Below are 22,724 nucleotides of genomic sequence, written 5' to 3' on the forward strand. Positions count from 1 at the left end.
ACATGAATCAGAATTTCCTGCAATGAATTAAAATACATCAAGGATATTTAATTCTACGAGTTCACTGAAAAAAAATTTTTGAAAGATGCTAGGCAACTAACACATTATTTCTAATATATGAATATAGTATATGAAGGCAAAAAAATACAGCATTAAGTCCAAGTTACCTACACGAAGTGTAGTATAACTAAATATTTAGTATAACTGGATACTCCCTTTATAAAAACATTTCAGCTTATAAATAAAGGTTAAATGATAAGTTAGAGTGTTATCATTTTGTAACTTGTAAATAGTAGAATTTAAGGAGAATTGGGCTTCCCTGGTGACTCAGCAGTAAAGAATCCGCCTGCCAATGCAAGAGACGCAGGTTCGATCCCTGGGTGGGGAGAATCCCCTGGAGGAGGGGACAGCAACACATGTCAGTATTCTTGCCTGGAAAATTCCATGGACAGAGAAGCCTGGCAGGCTACAGTCCACAGGGTCGCAAAGAATCGGAAGCAACTGAAGTGACTGAGCATGCACCTGCACAAGGAGGATTGCTCACGTCTGCTAACCACAGCCACAGGTGAAACGAGAAGAGGTGTGTCTCTTGGGTTTGGGACAGGAAAGCTGGTACCCACACCACAATGAAGCAGTGCAGACACAAATCAGACGTGGATTTCACCGAGCTTATAGCCCTACCTAAAGGACAGGTAAAGTACCCGCCGGCCAGTGCACAAGATGCAAGAAACAAGGGTTCAAGCCCTGAATCGGGAAGATCCTCTGGAGGAGGAAATGGCAACCAGCTCATGTACAAATCCTGGGATAATCTCGTGGACAGAGGAGACTGGAGGGCTAGAGTCCGAGGGGTCACAAAGAATCAGATGCAACTGAGCACAGAGGAATGAATAGCCCTACCTGCCAACTGCTAGAAAATACAGGGGGAAGGGGAACACGTCGAAATGAACCAAAGGGAAACAACAATATCCGTGCTGCAGAAAACCATATACATCCTATAACCTAGTTTTCCAACAGGTAAGCAATATGTTACAAGGGAAGAGAGGCAGAAAGAGACTGACAGGGACTTCTCTGGCAGTCCGGTGGTTAAGAATTCCCCTTGCAATGCAGGGGATTCAGGTTCAATCCCTGGTCAGGGAAATAAGGTCCACATGGCATGGAGTAACTAAGCCTGCACACTGCAACCACTGAACCCACCCACAGGAACTAGAGAGTTCCTGTGCCACAATGAAGGATCCCACATGATCCAACCAAGACCCAACACAGTCAAATGAATAAATAAAAGAAAGAAAGAGAGAGAGAACTACAGATGAAAAGAGAAAACCTGAACTGGGGTCTTCCTATTTCAGAAAATGGGAACCTCATTCTTCCAGTTCCCAAGACAACAGCCTTGGGGTCACTGTTAATCCTCCTCATGCTTCCCCCTCCACCTGCAGCCTGTCAGTGACTCCCCTCTGCTCTGTGTCCTCAGAATCTGAGCTCTCCTCATCCCATCCCCCACCACCACTCTGGTCAAAGCCCCTAGGGCCCCTCACCTGCATCCAAGGGGAACCTCTAACCAGCCCCCTTTTTTCACCCTGAACTCTGATGCCTACCATCAAGACAGCAGCCAGGCTAAGAATTTTCAAGTACAAGTCAGATTCTGACACATCTCAAAGTCTTCACGGGTATGGCACCTGGTCTCACCCACAGTCCAAGTCTAGTTCTTAAAACAGCCCGAGGCCCTCAGCAATGTGGCTCCTTCTTGCCACCTCCTAACCTCCCCCTTGCTCCTCAGGCTCTGGCCACCCTGACCTCCTTGAGTTTCTCAAACAGATCAGGCAGCCCCTCCTTGGAGACTCACACTTGCTCTTTCCTGTGTCTAGAGTCATCTTTCCTCATATCTCCTCGCCCCTCCCTTCCCTTGCAGATCTGAGCTCCAGAGTCAACCATTCCTTCATGAGTCCCACCCTTATCACACCTGCTCTCCGTCTTCCTGCCCACTGGCAAATTATTTTTACTTTACTTTATTTTTGGCTGCGCTGGGTCTCTGTTGCTCTGCGTGGGTCTTCTGTAGTGGCAGCGAGCCGGGGCTACCCTTCCACTGGCTTCCCATTGCAGCGGCTTTTCTTGCTGAGGACCATGGCTTCAGTAGTTGCCATACATGGGCTTCAGTCGCTCCGCAGCATGCTGGATCTTCCCGGATCAAGGACTGAACCCACGTCCCCTGCACTGGCAAGCAGACTCTTACCCACTGGACCATGAAGGAAGTCCTAAATTAGTTTTTGATGTCTGTCTCCCTCTATTAGAAGGAACGAAAACAGGGACTTTTTTCAATGCTACATGCACAGTGCTTAGAATGGTAACTGACACATAGTAGGGCTTCAGAAATGTTAGTTGAATAGAAGCATGAATTGACAAAAACAGAGTACAAATACTTGATCTGGGGACTTCTGAAAATCATTTTGGTTCAAGTTCTGCAGAGACTGTTTTGAGGGACTCTGGACAGAAGCTTCCTTCCTAGGAGCTAGAATTTACCTTCATTGATTACAACACTCCTCTCTACCAGAAGGCTTTACCAGCTCGCTGTTCTTCATTTAAAACAACTTCATCTATGGTTACCCTGTAGTCATTTTCTATAGGATAATGACTTTTCCAGTTTTATTTTTGGCCTGATCAGAACTGCCATTCTGGGACTTCCCTGGTGGGCCAGTGGTTGGGAGTCCATTTTCCAATGCAGGGGACACAGGTTAAATCCCTGGTCAGGGATGATCCCACATGCCATATAGCAACGGAGCCCATGCACTCTGGAGTCACAACTAAGACCCAAAGCGCCAAAAATAAATAAATAGTGATTTTTTTAAAAAAGAACTGCCTTCCTTTAGCTGCTCTGATACAGCAAGAAAAGCTCCAAGATATTTTGGTAATTCACTCACTTTCTGACATGATTCTGAACTGATTGTCATTCAGATCCAGGCCCGCAGGTTTACCTTCACCTAATTAAAAATTCATTAATTGAATTAGGTTGGGATAAGGATAGGGAATAACAAATCTGACTCCATATTAGATCTGTTTCTTTTACTTTAATCTTTGTTTTCTATTGCTTTTGCTACACGTTAATCACTAAAGGGATGTTGTCTATTTTAAAATTTACATGGAGTATTACTCAGCCGTTAAAAGAATTCATTTGAATCAGTTCTGATGAGATGGATGAAACTGGAGCCAATTATACAGAGTGAAGTAAGCCAGAAAGAAAAACACCAATACAGTATACTAACACATATATATGGAATTTAGAAAGATGGCAATGACGACCCTGTATGCAAGACAGGAAAAAAGACACAGATGTATATAACGGACTTTTGGACTCAGAGGGAGAGGGTGGGATGATTTGGGAGAATGGCATTCTAACATGTATACTATCATGTAAGAATTGAATCGCCAGTCTATGTCTGACGCAGGATACAGCATGCTTGGGGCTGGTGCATGGGGATGACCCACAGAGATGTTATGGGGAGGGAGGTGGGAGGGGGGTTCATGTTTGGGAACGCATGTAAGAATTAAAGATTTTAAAATTAAAAAAATAAAAAACTAAAAAAAAATAAAATAAAATTTACATGATAGCCCATCTCTGAGAAGCCCCCCATGCCTGAAGGTTAAACTAAAATACCTTTGTTCAGCTCAAAAGAAACATCCTGATCTAGCCCACCTGTGAACGGCTGCAGGAAAGAAGAAATTAACACACCTCCTCCCCACTCAGGCCAAAATTGAGACATCTTTGCAACAACTTTTACTGGTCTTCTTACTTTGCTTCCTCACCTGCCCCTCCATCCAGACCCCAGCAAGACGGTTCCCTAGGACCCTAGCCTGCCATCTTAGAGGACTTTTATTTACTAGCATGCAGTTCTCTGTGTTTCCCAGGTGGCTCAGCGGGTAAAGAATCCACCTGGAATGCAGGTGACAGAGGTACGATGCCTGGGTCGGGAAGATCCCCAGCTCAGGAAGATCCCCCTCAAGAGGGCATGACAACCCACTCCAGTATTCTTGCCTGGAGAACCCCATGGACAGAGGAGCCTGGTAGGCTACAGTCCAGAGGGTCACAAAGAGCTGGACACGACTGAAGCGACTGAGCACACACGCTCAGAGAAGATCCACTGAGCACCGAATCAGTTAGGATGTGTTTGGTTTCAAGTAACAGTAAATCCAAGTGAAAGGTTTAAACAATAAGAATAGTGCAGGACCTCATGTTATATGAAACTCAGAGGTGGGGAAATTCCCAAGTGGGTTGACAGAGAGACGCACTAATCCCATATTTTAAGGTGCAAGAGAAAGCTACTGGAGGATTTTCAAAACATTTTCTAAAGTGTTTGCAATTTTGAAAGTTCCTTCTGGCTGCTGTGCAGACATTGTATGCAGTGGTGGTGTGGGGAGGGTGGCAACAGAGGAAACAATGGTGAGGTTTTTGCCATAATTCAGGGGCAAAGATGGCAGCTCAAGTTTGAGATGCTTATCAAAAATCTCCGTGGATATGTGAAGTAGGCAATTGGATATGAATGTTCAGAGCTCAGTGGAGAATTCGGGTTGGAGACACAGAGTTGGTTCTGATCAGTACAGAGACTGTATCTAATGCTAACTGAGTGAGAGCACCTGCAAAGAGGTGGACAGATGGCGAAGGGTACAGGATAGATATCTGGGGCATTCAGACACTTCCAGTTGAAGCAGAGGAAGAGGCCAGCCACAGGGATGGTGTAGGACAATGGTACAGACGGGTGAAGGCAGAAGAATCATGGAACCCCGGCAGAGAACACGTCAAAATGAAGGTCCGGTCAGGACTTCCCTGGCCATTCAGTGATTAAGACTCCGTGCTCCCAGTGCAGGGACACGGGTTCAAGTACTGGTCAGGGAACTAAATCCCACATGCAGCACAGCCAAATAATAAAAAAGAAGGTCTGGTCAACTGGGCCAATAACAATTGAGAAGGAAGATAAAAAAGGACAGAACAATGATCACCAGACTTGACAATGCATAACCACTGGCACCCTTGAGAAAAGAAATCCTGGTAGAGAAGTGGGGAGAAAAGATAAGTAGAGTAGGTTGAGAACAGAAAAGGATATGAAATGAGTCACAGAAGCCCTGTGCTTTCCAATATGGTAGCACTAGCCACATGTGGCTAATTAACTTAAAAATTCACTCCTTGGGGACACTAGCCACATTGCAAATGCTTGACAGCCACATGAGGCTAGCAGCCACCAAATTAGACGATGCGGAGACAGAGTATTCCCATCATCTCAGACAGTTCTGTTGGACAGCACTGCTATGACAATAATTTTATGACGTGGATGTGGATGCACCTGTAGGGTAAATTCCACAGCACCGGCGGTGGGGTTGGGCAAAGACTCACAGGTCTTTGTCTTGAGCAAATGAGTGGAGAGAGTGCATTTCTTGGAATAGAGAAGCTGGGATAACAGGTTGTGGTGAAATCAGATGTTCTATCTGGGATGTATTAAGTTTGAGATGAACTTCCCGGAGGGCTCAGCTGGTAAAGAATCCTCCTGCAATGCAGGAGCCACAGGAGACTTGCGTCTCAGCAAATACAACCAGTGAATCCATGGTGGGCTTCTGACCTCTATAACCGTAAGATAATCCTTCTTTTTTTGGCTGCCCCGTGTCACATGTGGGATCTAAAATATCAATCTGATATATAACTCCCTTGCTTAAAATGGTGTTTTCCAATTCCTATAAGACAGCAAATACATTCCTTAACTTGGCCTACAAGGCATCCCTATTTGGGCCTGGCGTCCCACTCAAGCCTCTCCTTTAGAATTGCACGCCCTCTGCCTTCTTTAGGCCTTTGCATATTTTATTTCCCTATCTGGAACATTCTTCCCACCCGCCATCCTTTATCTTCCCTTGCTGACCCTTACTCCTCCTTCAGGCCCCATCTGGTATGCTGTCTCCTCTGGCAAATTTCCCAGACCCCTAGACCAGTTAGATGCTTCTGCATAGAGGGGCCCTAGATACCCTCTCCTGTGGCACCATCTAATTGCCATCTCCACTTCCAGGCACCCAGGGCTCTAGAACACAACTCGCCTAGCACAGCACCTGACATGCAGGACTGTTTGAATGACAGGGATTAAAAATGAAATAGACACCATTCGAAATGGCTTAAGTGGTTCAGTTAGGATATATGGGAGACTGGAGAGATCCTTAAGAAACTCTCCCAAGTCAGTTTTATTTTATATTTTTCATATTTATTTGGCAGCGTCAGCTTAGTCACAGCACGTGGGATCTTCATTGTGTCATTGCAGGATCCTTCATTGTGGTGCAGGGAGTCTCTCGTGGGGCCAGAGCTCCAGAGCCAGAGGGATTCAGTAGCTTCATGGCATGTGGGATCTTAGTTCCCTGACCAGGGATCGAACCCGAGTCCCTCGCATTGCAAGGCGGATTCTTAACCACTAAAGCACCAGGGAAGTTCCCCAAGGCAGTTTTAGTACCTGGAAACATACTCATTCTCCCTGACACGCAGGCAGAGGGCAGGGCCAGGTTGCAGTTCCATGCTCAGTTTTGCTGAGTTATTTGAAATAGACTGCCATCTAGTCTTGAACTCTTGCATTTCTATAAGAATCTGTCTAATTTTTAGAGGTGATCACTTCAATAAGGACTTCCCTGGTGGCTCAGATTGTAAAGAATCTTCCTGCAACGTGGGAGACTCCAGTTCGATCCCTGGATAGGGACGATCCCCTGGGGATGGGAATGGCTACCCATTCTAATTTTCTTGCCTGGAGAATTCCATGGACAGAGGAACCTGGGGAGCTATAGTTGTGGGGTTGCAAAGAGTTGGACCCAATCAAGCAACTTTCACACACACATACACACACACACCCCTCAGTAAATGTTCATGGGAAGTGCTGGGCTTCCTTTCTGTTGGTCTTGTAGCAGTGTTTTTCTGCGAGTTCTTGGTCAACCTTTTTTTTCCTCTTCCTTCCCTTTCCCTTGTAATATCTTTGTATAGATCTTTTTCTGGTTCCTTTTTGATAACTCATCTCCCTTCAGGTGTTTTCTGAACCAGCACTTTGCAGAAGGTTCACGTGGAGGAGGGCCCAGGGCTAGTCAAGGCTTTAATGTGTAGTTATTTCTTTTGCATTTTGAAAAATTATGTTGAGAGAATATATGAAATATAAAATGTATATGTAAGATTAAAGAAAGAAAACAGAACAAAGGTCAGTGGATCTGGAGCTCAGGTAACAAAATCAGGTGCTATCTCCATCTTTGGGGCCCTTGCAGGGTGCCCACCCTAAAGCAACATAACCCTAAATGTGTGCTTACTAATCCCTGTTATTCCTCATAGATTTTCAGTGTCCTGTTTTATGTCTACACATTATATTAAATAGTATCATATATACTTGGACTTTCAAAGACACAGTTTTATGCTTTATATCATCTTGTGTGATTTGCTTTTTTTTTTTTTGAATGATGTGTCTTTTTCTGAATGATGCCTTCTAACCATTGGAAGAGATAGAACCCATGCCCCCTGAAGGGCAGAATCTTAACCATTGGACCACCATGGATATGCTTTTCTTAGTCAACATCATACTTGAGAGATGGCTCCACGTTGGAGGTGGTAGTGACACTTGTCACACTCCCTTCAGAATGGCATTCCACTCTACTGACTGTACACAACTGGTTTCTCCATTCCTCTGTTGAAGGACCTTTGTGTTGTCCCAGGCTCTGCAATGTTATCCATCTAGACTGCCTAGGACAAAATCATCTGGTCCCTGGGACTCCTTCCCAAGAGTCCCACAGGGCTATGCTTCTTGGAGAGGAACTGCTGGGACTTGGGACAGGCCCCAAGTCTGCCCCACTCTGCACACCGGTTTCCAAAGTGACTGTACTGACAATGCTCCGACACTCAGAGATGGCTCGCTGTACTATGTCCTTCCATCTTTCATATTTTTGTCATTGTCACCAACAGTGAGTGGACAGTGGGAGACATGGGGGAAACTCTCCACACTCCTTTTCTCCACCAAACCATCTTCTATGTGACTCGAGCATGTGGTTCCTTATTCGTACCCACTCATTTTTTTTCCCTGCAGAGAAGGTGGCTGCATTACATTCCTGATCTCACAAGACAGGTGTCTGCATTTTGTACTGCAGGACGTCCACTCTTTCTGCAGCCCATTCTGCACCCTCCCTCTCCTAGCCCTGTGGATGGCTCCTCTCCTACTTGATTTGTTCAGCACTTCAGTTCTCCCTAGTTAAGTTGAAGACCATATTTGTTATCTGGTTTTGGAAAGAAAAGGAAATGCCAACTTAGAGTCACTATTATTAAATGGAAAGACTCCAAGACACTGTTTTTTGGTTTTTCGCTTTTTTTGACTATGCTGTGTCTTTGTTGCTGTGCGTGGGCTTTCTCTAGTTGCAGTGAGTGAGGGCTACTCTTCATCGCAGTGCACAGGCTTCTTATCACGGTGGCTTCTCTTGTTACGCAGCCACAGGTTTCAGTAGCTGTGGCATGTGGAATCTTCCCAGACCAGGGATCCAACCTGTGTCCCCTGCATTGGCAGGCGGATTCTTAACCACTGCACCACCAGAGAAGTCCCTCCAAGACTCTTAAAAGCACCAGTTTCTCAGACCAGTCCTAGGTCCCTTACACTAGGTATTTCCAGATGAGACCCTGAGTATCTGTATGTTTAAAAATCTCTTCAGGTGAGATTCCTTGTCAGTCTAGTGGTTACGACTCTGTGCTTTCTCTGCTGAGGGCATGGGTTCAATCCCTGATTGGGGAACTAAAATCCCACAAACTGTGTGGCCAAATAATAATAATAAAGTGATGGGAAAAAAAATCCCTCCAGGTGATTTAAGTAGAAAGTCACGTCAATAGATTTGACACAGAAAATACTTTCTACCAAAGTCTTATTCTTCCTATAATTTTTTTACTTGAGAACCAATCTTTTACAAGAACTAATCTGTTAGGACATTCCCAAATTTCTTTTTTCCTTTTATATGAAACTTGTCTCTTATTTAATAATTCTTCAACAATCGCGCTTCTTAATTTGTATTTGGCCTGAGAGATAAACATTCAATTTTATTTACTCAAATGATTAGGCTTCCATTATAAATTAGCTTGTTAATGACTTGGCTTCTTTGTTACATTCGTTTCCTGGCAACAGGGGAGTCTTCCACATGTTGGCTTGCTTACCCAGAGGATGGAATGAAGGTTTTTTTAAATTTTATTTATTTATTTTTGGCTGTGCTGGATCTTTGCTGCTGCGTGGGCCTTTTTTCCTAGTTGTGGCGATCTGGGGCTACTCTCCTGTGGTCCATGAGCTTCTCTTGTTGCAGAATCCAGGCTCTAGGGCACACGGGGGCTTCAGTAGTTGTGGCACATGGGCTTAAGTTGCTCTGAGACATGTGGGATCTTCCTGGATCAGGGATTGAACCCGTGTCTCCTGCATTGGCAGGCCAATTCTTTACCACTGAACCACCAAGAAAGCCTCTGAAATGAAATATTAAAGCCCAGTGGCCACCTGGCACCATCTTGGTTTCCCATTCTTGTATACCGGAGAGGCTGGTCCTGTGAACCCGTGGCTGCTTGTACTGTCTGAGTTTGTGAGAAATGAAATCTCAGCCTGTGTCAAGCATAGGACTATGTGCTTAACTTTTGATGTCCCATCAGTTTATCTCTAATTCCTCCTAGAAAGGCAAGAAGAGGCTATCAAAGGAAATACATTCCTAAAGATGTAAACATTTCTTTAAGTATCAATGCCTTCGCTTTCTCTGGGCTCAGTTCCTGGAAACAATCACCAGGATCTTTGAATTTCCAGTTACAACAAAACATATCCTGAAAGTGACTCCAGAGGAGGTAAATTGGAGTTTCCTTTGACTGTTGTTGGCTTTTGGATCCGTTTCTTATGAAAAACAGTAGTCTCCTGATATCCTCGATGGATCGATCCCAAGACCCCACAAATAAAACGTGTGGTGGTGGCTCAAGTTCCTTTTATAAAATGGTGCAGTAAGCCAGCCAGTTATATCTGAGAGCTCTGGCCTCTGAGGATTCACCCAATTGATTACAATTGGCTGAATCTACTAATTCAGGACCCAAGGATATGGAGGGTCAACCATATATACACTTGATTTTTTCTTCTCTGGGATGGACACTCAACTATACAATTACCTATCTTTGCTTCATATATATATATATATTCTACTTTTTAAATTAATTTTATTTCTCTATTCATTCATTTTTGGCCGTGCTGGGTCTTGGTTGTGGCGAGCCAGTGCTACTGTTCATTGCCATGCATGAGTTTCTCGTTGCGGAGGCTTCTCTCTTGCTGCGGATGCTTCTCTTGTTGCGGAACATGGGTTCAGTAGCTGTGGTACATGTTGCTCAGCGGCATATGGAACCTTCCTGGGCCAGGGATTGAACCCATGTCACCCACACTGGAAGGTGGATTCTTAACCACTGGATCACCAGGGAGGTCCTACCTTTCTTTCTGATAACCTAAGAGACAGTTAATGGCCCACAACATGAAATGCCACTTAGTAAATACTTTTCTAATTCCAGTTTACATTATTTTGGTCAAGGTGGGATGTATGTGTGTATGGAGAGAGAGAGTGAGCACATATAATATTTTTGAACTGGTAGAAAGGGTATTGCTTGTGTACTAAGTCACTTCAGTCATGTCTGACTCTGCGACCCTATGGACTGTGACCTACAGGTTCCTCTCTCCATGGAATTCTGCAGGGAAGAATACTGGAGTGGGTTGCCATGCCCTCCTCCAGGGGGTCTTCCCGACCCAGGGATCTCTTAAGTCTACTGCACTGGCAAGTGGATTCTTTACCACTAGCACCACCTAGGAAGCCCAGAAAGAGTATTAAACATGGTAAAATTTACCTTTGGAGCTAGCATAAATCCCAAGTCTTTTCTCCTCTCATGCTACCCCTAGGATGCCAGAGGCAGAAACTGGCACTCCTACTGTGGGAACTACCATTGCCTGGCATTTTCTGCCTCCTTCCCTAAAGTCATGTCCACAGGGAGAAGACACCCAGATTAAAGAGGAGCCTCATGATGCTTGGGACAAAACACAGAAATAGTTGTTTGACTTGGTGGGTATTCTTAATAGATGGCCACATTGCCTATGAATTATGTCACTGTTATTACCTCTCTTTTTATTTTCTTTTTGTCTGCACCTCGAAGCATGCAGGTTCTTCATTCCTCAACAAGGGATCAACCCAACATTCACTGTGATGGGAATGTGGAGTCTTAACCACTGGACCACCAGGGACGTTCCAATCTCTCTCTTTATTCTTTTCTCTCATTTCTATCTGTCTATCAGCTATCTCCCTCTCTCACTCTCTCTCTCTCTCTTTTTTTAATACTTACTTATTTGGCTGCACCGGGTGTTGGTTGCAGCATGTGGGATCTAGTTCCCTGACCAAGGATCAAACCCGGGCCCCCTGCATTGGGAAAGCAGAGTCTTAGCCACTGGACTACCCTGGAAGTACCTCTCTCTTTTGTATCCTAGAGTTTTTAATCTGTTTCTATGAGAACTGAAAGAGAGTAACAGAATTTTGGTTTTCACTTAATAACTCAAGAAGTTGACCTTGAAGGCTAAAAGTACATTTCTGGTTCTGTGAATTATCTGCCCTTGACCATTTTTGTTTCTATTTTCCTTTTTAAATCTCTATTATGTAATACTATTGATTGTAGAAAATCAGTAGAAATGAAAAAGTTAAGGAGTAGAAAAAAGTGGAAGTTGCCTAAAATCACCCAATGCTGAAATTTTCTCATCCTCCTCCTCCTTCATCTCTGCCTTCTTTTTTTTTCCTGCATCTTTTTAGTAATATTAATATTAAGGATACCAGACAGGTGCACAGGAATGTAAGTACTGCCTTTTCCTCCCAAACATCACATGGTCCCCTCAAAAGATCACTGGTATAGCTAAGGCCATTCTGTTTTGAACCATCCCCTGTCCAATTTTATGCAGAACTAGAGTAAGGTGAATATGACAAACCAAAAAAAAAAACAAAAACAAAAACCACATGATGAGAAAAATATCAACCTTTTAAATAAAATCAGCATTACTGATTTTTTATTTAGCTTCCAATTTGGCTTAGCATAGGACTAATCTTTCTTTATTTCAAACGTTGATATTTTTATTCACTGTGAAATTTTTGCATTAATTTTTATTTTTTAAAAGTCTATATTAAAATATCATCTGGATTACAGGCATCTGGGGCACTCCTTTAAATGTTATGTCCACACCTGCCCACCCAATTGAGAAACCTCTATAATGAGATCTATAGCACTGGAGCACTTGGCCTGAGTTGCCTGCTGGTCTCTGAGTCCTCTGTTTTCTGGGACTGTTGTAAAGCATGAAATGAAGAAGACTGAGGAAAGGAGAAAGCAATCCGGAATTCCCTTTGGGTGTTTGGGGTTCCTGTTTGTAACTTGAGGCCCAGTTTTTTTCCCTACTTGAATTAAGTTATCTAATCTTTTTTCCTAGAGGAGAAACTGATGGACCAAAATGGGCACTGAGCAATGTCAGCAATAATCCTGGAAGCAAGCCACGTGTTCCCAACCAATTTGCGGGGATGAACAAGAGGGCTTTCGTGGGACTTCCTTGGTGGTCCAGTGGTTAAGACTCAGTACTTGCACTACCAAGGGCCCAGATCCAATCCTTGGTCAGGAAATTAAGATCTCACAAGACTTGAGGCACAGTCAAAAAACAGGCTTCTGTGCCACAATCCAGTACCAGTCACTGGGAACCACTTGATGGTCTGCTTTTTTAACCAAAACATTCCTCTGGGATAGTCAAATAGCACTGTAACATTTTGGCACCACTTGTCAAGAAAATAGGTGTCAAGCAAGACGTTTACAGCATATAGGTCATTAGCGAGGTATAAAGCAAAGGAAGTGTGTTATGAGATTTGTGAAAGTGAGACAGTCTCCAAATAACCACCATCTGCTCCCTGGCCCACTGCCTGCCAGGTTCCTGCTCAGTGGAAGTGAAGTGAAGTCGCTCAGTTGTGTCTGACTCTTTGCGACCCCGTGGACTGTAGCCCCCCAGACCCCTCCGTCCATGGGATTCTCCAGGCAAGAATACTGGAGTGGGTTGCCTTTCAGTGGAAGGCCAGCCACAAAGATTTTTTAGTTCAGTTCAGTTTAGTCGCTCAGTCGTGTCCAACTCTTTGCCACCCCATGAACCACAGCATGCCAGGCCTCCCTGTCCATCACCAACTCCCGGAGTTTACCCAAATTCATGTACATTGAGTCAGTGATGCCATCTAACCATCTCATCCTCTGTCATCCCCTTCTCCTCCTGCCTTCAATCTTTCCCAACACCAGGGTCTTTTCAAACGAGTCAGCAATTCACATCAGGTGGCCAAAATGTTGGAGTTTCAGCTTCAACATCAGTCCTTCCAATGAACACCCAGGACTGATCTCCTTTAGGATGGACTGGTTGGATCTCCTTGCAGTCCAAGGGACTCTCAAGAGTCTTCTCCAACACCACAGTTCAAAAGCATCAGTTCTTCAGTGCTCAGCTTTCTTTATAGTCCAACTCTCACATCCATACATGACTACTGGAAAACGATAGCCTTGACTAGACAGACCATTGTTGGCAAAGTAATGTCTCTGCTTTTTAAGATGCTATCTAGGTTGGTCATAACTTTCCTTCCAAGGAGAAAGTGTCTTTTAACTTCATGGCTGCAATCACCATCTGCAGTGATATTGGAGCCCCCCAAAATAAAGTCAGCCACTGTTTCCACTGTTTCGCCATCTATTTGCCATGAAATGATGGGACCAGATGCCATAATCTTAGTTTTCTGAAATGTTGAGCTTTAAGCCAAATTTTTCATTCTCCTCTTTCACTTTCATCAGGAGGCTCTTTTAGCTCCCCTGAGCTAAAGGGCCCCTTTGAGCACGCAAGAGTTTTCTGTGAGGCCACTAGAGGGAGGGAATGAGGTGTTCTGGGGCTTTTGGGTACCAAGGATGCCTGCCTGCATTCCAGATGGGTCTATGGTTTTCTGTCATTTTTCCTGCAGTTCTTGACTCCTCTCCTTCTGTGATGTTGTTTTTAAAGATTTTTTTGATGTGGACCATTTGCAAAGTCTTTATTGAATTTGTTACAATATTGCTTCTGTTTCATGTTTTGGTTTTTTCACCTGAGAGGCATATGAGATCTTATCTTAGCTCATATGGGATCAAACCTATACTGCCTGCATCGAAAAGTGAAGTCTTAACCACTGGACGGCCAGGGAAGTCCCTCCTTGTATGCTTTTATTTGCTCTAATGGATTTTGCTTGTTCCTGTCTCTGCATTTTCTTGCGTCTTGCATTTCTCTCTTCCTTTCTGCATATCTCAGGCCTTGGCTGCACATCCCAGCATTGTGCTTCCTGCTGCCCCTACCCCAGGTGCCTATGCAGGCTTTCGGCTCCTCCAGAGACCCAGTGAGTGCAGCCCTATGCCTTCTGTATGTTCAGTTCAGTTCAGTTGCTCAGTTGTGTCGGACTCTTTGCGACCGCATGGACTGCAGCATGCTAGGCTTCCCTGTCCATCACCAACTCCCAGAGCTTGCTCAAACTATGTCCACTGAGTCAGTGATGTCATCCAAACATTTCATCCTCTGTTGTCCCCTTATCTTTCTGCTTTCAATCTTTGCCAGCATTAGGGTCTTTTCCAATGAGTCAGTTCTTCACATGAAGTGCCCAAAGTATTGGAGTTTCAGCTTCAGCATCACTCCTTCCAATAAATATTCAGGACAGATGTTCTTTAGGATGGACTGGTTTGATCTCCTTGCAGTCCAAGGGACTCTTGAGAGTCTTCTCCAATACCACAGTTCAAAAGCATCAATTCTTCGGCACTCAGCTTTCTTTATGGTCCAATTTTCACATCCATACATGACTACTGGAAAAACTATAGCTTTGACTAGACAGACCTTTGTCAGCAAAGTAATGACTCTGCTTTTTAATATGCTGTCTAGGTTTATCATAGCTTTTCTTCCAAGGAGCGAGCGTCTTTTAATTTCATGGCTGAAGTCACCATCTGTAGTGATTTGGGAGCCCAAAACACAAAGTCTCTCACTGTTTCCACTGTTTCCCCATCTATTTGCCATGAACTGATGGGACCAGATGCCATGATCTTAGTTTTCTGAATGTTGAGTTTTAAGCCAGCTTTTTCACTCTCTTTCATTTTCATCAAGAGGCTCTTTAGTTCTTCTTTGCTTTCTGCCATAAGGGTGGTGTCACCTACATATCTGAGGTTATTGATGTTTCTCCTGGCAATCTTGATTCCAGCTTGTGCTTCATCCAGTCTGGAATTTCACATGATGTACTCTGCATAGAAGTTAAATAAGCAGGGTGACAAGATACAGCCTTGATGTACTCCTTTCCCAATTTGGAACCAGTCTGTTGTTCCATGTCCGGTTCTAATCGTTGCTTCTTGACCTGCATACAGATTTCTCAGGAGGCAGGTAAGGTGGTCTGGTATTCCCATCTCTTTCAGAATTTTCCACAGTTTCTTGTGATCCACACAGTCAAAGACTTTGGCATAGTCAATAAAGCAAAAGTAGATGTTTTTCTGGAACTCTCTTGCTTTTTCCATGATCCAGTGGATGTTGGCAATTTGATCTCTGCTTCCTCTGCCTTTTCTAAATCCAGCTTGAACATCTGGAAGTTCACAGTTCATGTACTGTTAAAGCCTCACTTGGAGAATTTTGACCATTACTTTGCTAACATGTCAGGTAAGTACAATTGTGCAGTAGTTTGAGCATTCTTTGGCATTGCCTTTGGGATTGGAATGAAAACTGACCTTTTCCAGTCCTGTAGCCATTGCTGAGTTTTCCAAATTTGTTGGCATATTGAGTGCAGCACTCTCACAGCATCATTTTTTAGAATTTGAAATAGTTCAGCTGGAATTCCATCACCTCCACTAGCTTTGTTTGTAGTGATGTTTCCTAAGGCCTACTTGCCTTTGTACTCTAGGATGTCTGGCTCTAGGTGAGTGATCACACCATTGTGGTTATCTGGGTCATGAAGATCTTTTTTGTACAGTTCTTCTGTGTATTCTTGCTACCTCTTCTTAATATCTTCTGCTTCTGTTAGGTCCATACGATTTTCTGTCCTTTATCGAGCCCATGTTTGCATGAAATGTTCCCTTGGTATCTCTAATTTTCTGGAAGAGATCTCTAGTCTTTCCCATTCTATTGTTTTCCTCTATTTCTTTGCATTGATCACTTAGGAGGGCTTTCTTATCTCTCCTTGCTGTTCTTTGGAACTCTGCATTCAGATTGGTATATCTTTCCTTTTCTCCTCTGCCTTTAGCATCTCTTTTCTGAGCTATTTGTAATGCCTCCTCAGACAACCATTTTGCCTTTTTGCATTTCTTTTTCTTGGGGATGGTCTTGATCACTGCCTCCTGTACAATGTCATGAACCTCTATCCATAGTTTTTCAGGCACTCTCTCAGTTCTGTGTGTGGCCTTCTGAATGTGACTTGACTTTGTTTGACGACTTGTGGGTGACGCCCTAGTTAAAGGCTGAGGCTCATTCTCAGACACATTTAGAAACTAGAGAACCAGTTTGGGACATCACCCAATGGTTTCAGAAACCTGAAACTGGCCAGTTTCAGGAGACAGGCCAAAAGAGCCTTCTTGACTCAGATGTGACTTTTCTGGAAAGATTTTTATGAATATATCTTCTGGGAGTTGGCTCTTGGAGGCCAACCATGTGGCATTTTCAAGAGTACTCTGTTGCTCTGGCCCTCTGTTCACAATCTGGCCATTTTCCAAGCACTTGCTACATTTCTAGGCAGACATTTCTAAACTCTGACTCAATTCATGCTGATTCACTCAATGTCTAAAAGAGAGTGGAGCGCCAAGAATAAAATGGTATTAGGCACTGGCTGCCAGTGCACAACAAGAAACTGGACCAGGCCATGGATCCTCGAGCAGAACAGTGTTTAAGTCACTCACTCCTTCTTAACATGTTATTTTATTAAAAGCCCTGCTCTCACTATAGCTTAAGGGCTTAGGCCTCTTCTAAGCCAGAGTGAGAGGTGTTGAGCTCTTGGGTCATGGGAGTCTTCTGGTATGCCTAGCCCTCTTTCTGCATTTCTGCTCCAAGACTGGCTTCTCGGCTCTCTGGTCTGCTGAGTAGAGACGGTCCTCACCCCACTTACTCACATCTGTAATCCCGAGGGTTTTCTGATGATCTTCTTTAGCTGGTGTTTATGCTTCTTTGTCAGCTGTAGGTGTCCTGTGATGGGCTCCTTATCTGATACTTGTTCTGCGTCCCTCACACATTGAGACTGCAGAGGGTACCCACTCAACCTGAGAGCTCCCCAGTTGCTCACTGAGGCCCAGGAATCTGATGCTTCCCAGGAACCCGACACTCTGGCAAGATCAGGAGAGAGTGAAGCTCAGTAAGAGAAACACTGTGGACTGGAGGTGACTGGTGCCTCTTCTGGTCTGTTTCTGGTCCCACCTCTCTGAAGCTGCACCCGGATCACAGAAGCAGGTGTTTCCATGGTGATGACATATACAACCCTATATGTTTCTGCATCATGTCCAGGTCCTCACATCCCCATCCCTAATTCTGTGCTCAGATGTCTATGTGCAATGAGGCAGAATACAAAGAAGTGGGGCTACAAAGGTCCTGGGGAAGGAGTGGCCAGGGTGCTTTTGACAAGAGGCAGAGGGCCTCTGGGGTCAGGAACTATGAGCCTATGGCCCAAGGCTGTGTAGCATCTGAGAGGTCAAGGATTGGGGGTTTAAGGAGACTCGGGAACATGAGTGGAAGGCCCATGAGAAGAAGTCCAGAGGTTCATGGAGCCATAAAAAGCAGAGATCTAGGCCCAGCTAGTGGGGAGTCAAGGTTGGGGAGAGAAAAGCTCATCCTAAGGAAGGCCTTCTCCATTGTAGAGCAGTCCTAGAACAGGCTTCCAGGCCCTGGAGATGTGCAGGCAGACTCCTGGTCATTCCTGCAAGCAATCTGTCCAGAAGGCTCAGATACTGAGTCGGGAGAGGAAAGAGGCTCTTTGTAAATGTTTTAAATTTTAGTCACGTATCACATAGTTGGAAAAGTCAAATATTTCTCTAAGGCTGTATCAGAAAAGATAGTGACTCCCTCCTCCTTTTCTCACTGCTTGCTCTCAGAGGAAATCACTCCTGAGCTGGGCTTTCCCATCCCTGAGCTCTTCCAGGTCACGGTTCATCTCTGAGGTCCTGCTATCTCCCCCTCAGCTCTGTGTCTCCATATTTGTCTCCTGTTTGCAGAGGGGATCCTATCAGCCACTGTCACTCAACACAAGATGTGCCTCATGGCAGCAGTCCCTCCTCATCCATTTGTGTTGCCTGGACCTCTTTTTGGGGCTTCCTGGGTGATTCCGTGGTAAAGGATCCGCCTGCCAGTGCAGGAGATGCAAGAGATATGAAATTTGATCCGAGTCAGGAAGATCCCCTGAAGGAGGAAACGGCAACCACGCCAGCATTTTTGCTTGGGGAATTCTCCTGGAGTGACCTCCAAAGTGATCCTTTGCTGGTTTCTTTTCCTTATCTCATCTTGGAATTGAGTTTTTCCTGGACCAGGTTTGCACAGGACATTTGTGTCAGGGAGAACCAGGGCTGTGAGTGTCAGCGCTGTATTCTAGGCTTGCGTAGATTGTGCGGCGATTCAAGTTTTCATATGTAATCATCTTTCTCATCTTGAAAGAATAAATGTCCCACTATGTAGATGAGAGGTTATAAAGGTAGGGCCTTAAGAGCACTAAGAGGACTTCCCTGGTTGTCCAGGATTAAAGACTTTGCCTTCCAGTGAGGGAGATGTGGGTTCGATTGCTGGTAGGGGAGGTCAGATCCCACATGCCTCTAGCAAAAAAAAAAAAAAAAACAAATACAAACAACAGAAGCAACACTGTAAAAAATTCAATAAAGACTTAAAAAAAAAAAGAATACTAAGAAGTAGGGCCAGTGTATTACTAAGGAAGTCTCAGTGGGTGAAGTAGACACACCATCATCTCAGGGGTCCTCTGTGTACCTGAGTCTGAGCTGCAATTCGAGGGGGCGGACCATTGGCTCCAGATGTGGCCATATCCCTGAGACCCACCCAGAGGTTCACTTTGATCCTCAATTTTAACAATTTCCTGGCTTTTCTTCATAGTCTTACTCCCTTTGTGCCATATCCTGAAAGGGCTGGCTTCACATGCCCTGACAGTCTCTGTCCATGACCTTCTGCCTGTGTCTTCCTCCCAGAAAATTAGGATTCTGCCTCAACCAAGAGGTCAGCCTGTCCTGCTAAGTCACTTCAGTCATGTCCAACTCTATGCGACTCCATAGACGGCAGCCCACCAGGCTCCCCCATCCCTGGGATTCTCCAGGCAAGAACACTGTCTCCAGGCGAGAACACTATCTGTCCAGACAAGCTTTATTGGTGTTGCCTTTCTTATGATCAGACTAAACTCCGGGGGGGAAAAGAAACAGTGCTCTCAATGTGGTTTTACCCCCAATCTATCTTGATGCTTCCTGAATAAAAAAAAGCCCCAGAAATTTTTGCTCCTTCACTTGCCACCTGTCACAGCAGTCACATGTAAGAGATAAGAGGCATAGCATTATCCTTTACATTTAATTAGCTCCACATTTTTCATTAAAGTAACATTAAAGAACTGACCTGCTGACCCATTTATCCAGCCTGTAGGGTAGGAAAACATCTAAAATCTAAAAATGAAGTTCAACCTTTTGGAGGTTAATTTTGTATATGCAGAATGTACAGAGTATAAATAAAATGTTTTATCAAAAAAAAAAAACATTTTAGCATTTGTACGCTTTACAGGGTGACTCAGAAGGTCTGGCTATGTCATGGTGCTCAGGCTTCTGGGAAAGGTCACGTGTGAAATAGTTCTGTATCAGACCCCTCGAAAGGTTACTTTTCTTCATTCTGATATTGCTGGTTACTGTAATAATTTAACCAGGTCAAGCAGTCATGTCTTCAGCAGATGGCCTCTGCTTTCCTGCCAGGCTTGCCTGAAGACCCATTTTAAGCTAAGAGCCAGAAATTGCATGTCCAACAAAGTAGTTAGTAGTAGTAGTTTGTCGCTCAAGTGTGTCCGACTCTTTGCGACCCCGTGGACTGTAGCCTACCAGGCTCCTCCCTCCATGGGATTCTCCAGGCAAGAGTACTGGAGTGGGGTGCCATTTCCTTCTCCAGGGGATCTTCCCGACCCAGGGATCAAACCCGAGTCTCCCGCATTCCAGGCAGACGCTTTAACCTCTGAGCCACCAGGGAAGCCCCAGCAGAGGATCCTCTCAAAGCCAGGATGGGAAGGACTAGATTGTATACTCAGCAAAGGACACTACAAGAAAGACCCATGCGTACATGATTCTTAGCATCAGCTAACATCACCTGTTAACTGTCCCAGGGAACCGAGTGAGAGCTTCTAGGACTCTGAGTTCAGAACAGAAGCAAGTGAATCATGACTGTGTGGCTGGGGCACTGACCTGTCTGTGACTCGGGAATCCACGGAGATGGACACATCGTTGCATTATGTGTTGGCACTGCCTTGTCCTCAGGGCAGGGGAACAGAATCACATCTTCCGGCAAAGGCCCTCCCTCTGCCTGACCAACTCCATGAGTAGACATGCCTGTGCTATGGAGGGGAAGGGAACAAAGACAGGGATAGCCCAGAGTGCCTTGCTTCTAGCCCCCACCCCACAAGGTGACAGATGCCTGGCTCATGCCTGGGAGAGGTCGGCAGCTGCCACTCCTCCAGGATCCTCCTCCGCTTCATTCCTGCCTAAAAGTGGGCCTTGGCGTCAAGAAGAAACCATATAGAGACTTCCCTGGTGGTCCAACAGCCAAGACTAAGCTAAGTTCTTCCGATATAGGGGGTACAGGCTCAATCCCTGGTTGGAGAATTAAGGTCCTACGTGCTGGGTGTAGCCCTCCCAAAAATCTCTATGTCTGTGGTGATAGTTACACAACTCTATAAATATACCAAAGTCACTGAATTGTGCAAGTAAAGTGAGAGAATTATAACTCAATTTAAAAAGATATTTAAAAAAAAAAAGAGGAAACCATACATTTTGGCCCTAGTGTGGCCAGCCAGGACAATTCACTTACTTCCAGCCCTCAGCCTGCCCTTTTCCCAAGGCCAGGCAGTAAGGCAGAGAAGACATTTGAGAGCCGGGCTGAAAACCAGTGAGGCGGACCCAGGAGCCAGTAGGGATCTAGGCCAGAGGGGCCGAACCCGAGTGACGACTCCTGAGTTCATGACCCAGCTCTGCCACAAGCTGGCTGTGGCCTCGCTGCCTTTCTATAGAATAATGGTGAGACAGCCTCTTTCCCTTGCCTTGTTATAACCCTTCAATGAATTAATATGTTCAAAAAACTTAGAATAGCCTCATGAGTGCCCATTGTGTTGGCTGTCATTTTCATCCAGAGACCTCGGGGAAGATTGTTGCTTGAGCTCTGGTGACCACTGTCCATCTCAGCCCCAACCTGAAGAGCAAATGAGATCACGGGAAAGTGCTTCACCCGGGGCCACTTGAGCATACAGGAGGGACTCGTGTAGTCTTCCCTAAAACAACGGTGTGCCCTTCCCTGTGCAGTTCTGTGCTCCTGCCTCCTGCTGGAGCCCCCTGTGGGCCCCTCCCTGCTGAAGAACCTGACATTCCTATCTCGGTTTTTGTCTCCAGTTCTTTGGGGCAGGGGCAGGGGCAGGGTGGGCAAGCAAATGGCTGTGGGCAAGCTTCACTCCATATTGTTAGGCCTGAGAGTGAAGTCTGGGCCATAGGATGAAAGTGGGTCCCAGTCCTCACACAGAGAGCTAGTAATATTTGCCTGGCACATTGATAAACATTCCCTATAACTGAGGCCTATGTCAGAAGTGCTCTAGTGCTTCTCACTGCAGGGGTTATAAAACAACAATTTCCCCTACTAACATTTACATTTTACTACCCTTTGAAATGGGCTTCCCTGGTGGCTCAGACAGCAAGCCACCTGCAGAGCAAGAGACCCAGATTCAATCCCTGGGTTGGGAAGATCTCCTGGAGAAGGGAATCCCTACTCCAGTATTCTTGCATGGAGAATTTCATGGACAGAGGAGCCTGGTGGGCTACAGTTCATGAGATTGCCAAGGGTTGGATACGACTGAGTGACTAACACTTTCACTTATGGGCTTTTCAGGTGGCACAGGTAGTAAAGAACCTGCCTCATAATGCAGAAGACATAAGAGATGGCAATCCTCTCCAGTATTCTTGCCTGGGAAATTCCATGGACAGAGGAGCCTGTCAGGCCGTCAGGGGAATATTTATCAACCCCGTCCATAGGGTGGCAAAGAGTTGTACACAACTGAAATGACTTAGTACACACGCACCATTTGAAATAACATTTTAGTGAATATCCTTGTCAATAATAATAATAATAATTCTCTGTGTATGCCCCCCCCTTTTTTTGGCTGTACTGGGTCTTGGTTGCTGTGCGTGTGTTTTCTCTAGTTGCAGTGTGTGTGCCTCTGATTGCAGCAACTCCTCTTGTTGCAGAGCATGGGCTCTAGGGCACTTGGGCTTCGGTTGTTGTGGCACACACAGTCTGTAGTTACAGCATGCAGGCCCTAGAGCGCAGGCTCAGCAGTTATGGTGCATGGGCTTAGTTGCCTTGAGGCATGTGCAATTTATCCAGACCAGGGATTGAACCTATGTCTCCTACATTAGCAGAGTCTTAACCACTGGACTACCAGGAAGACCCTTAAGTGTT

General features: G+C 45.1%; 1 protein-coding gene across 4 annotated transcripts in view; it reads right to left on the reverse strand.

The window, feature by feature from the left end:
* RASGEF1A (RasGEF domain family member 1A) overlaps positions 1-22,724 on the reverse strand; it is a 176,690-nt gene that overhangs the window by 152,292 nt on the left and 1,674 nt on the right. For 2 of the 4 annotated variants that reach the window (XM_060406418.1, XM_060406416.1), the window contains exon 2: positions 20,468-20,616. The exons of the other annotated variants lie outside the window; for them this stretch is intronic. The gene's annotated coding sequence lies outside the window, so the exon portion shown is untranslated. The remainder of the gene's footprint in view (positions 1-20,467; positions 20,617-22,724) is intronic. 4 annotated transcript variants of the gene reach the window in all.

The sequence above is a fragment of the Ovis aries genome, chromosome 25 (assembly GCF_016772045.2).
Source record: "Ovis aries strain OAR_USU_Benz2616 breed Rambouillet chromosome 25, ARS-UI_Ramb_v3.0, whole genome shotgun sequence".
Taxonomy (NCBI): domain Eukaryota; kingdom Metazoa; phylum Chordata; class Mammalia; order Artiodactyla; family Bovidae; genus Ovis; species Ovis aries.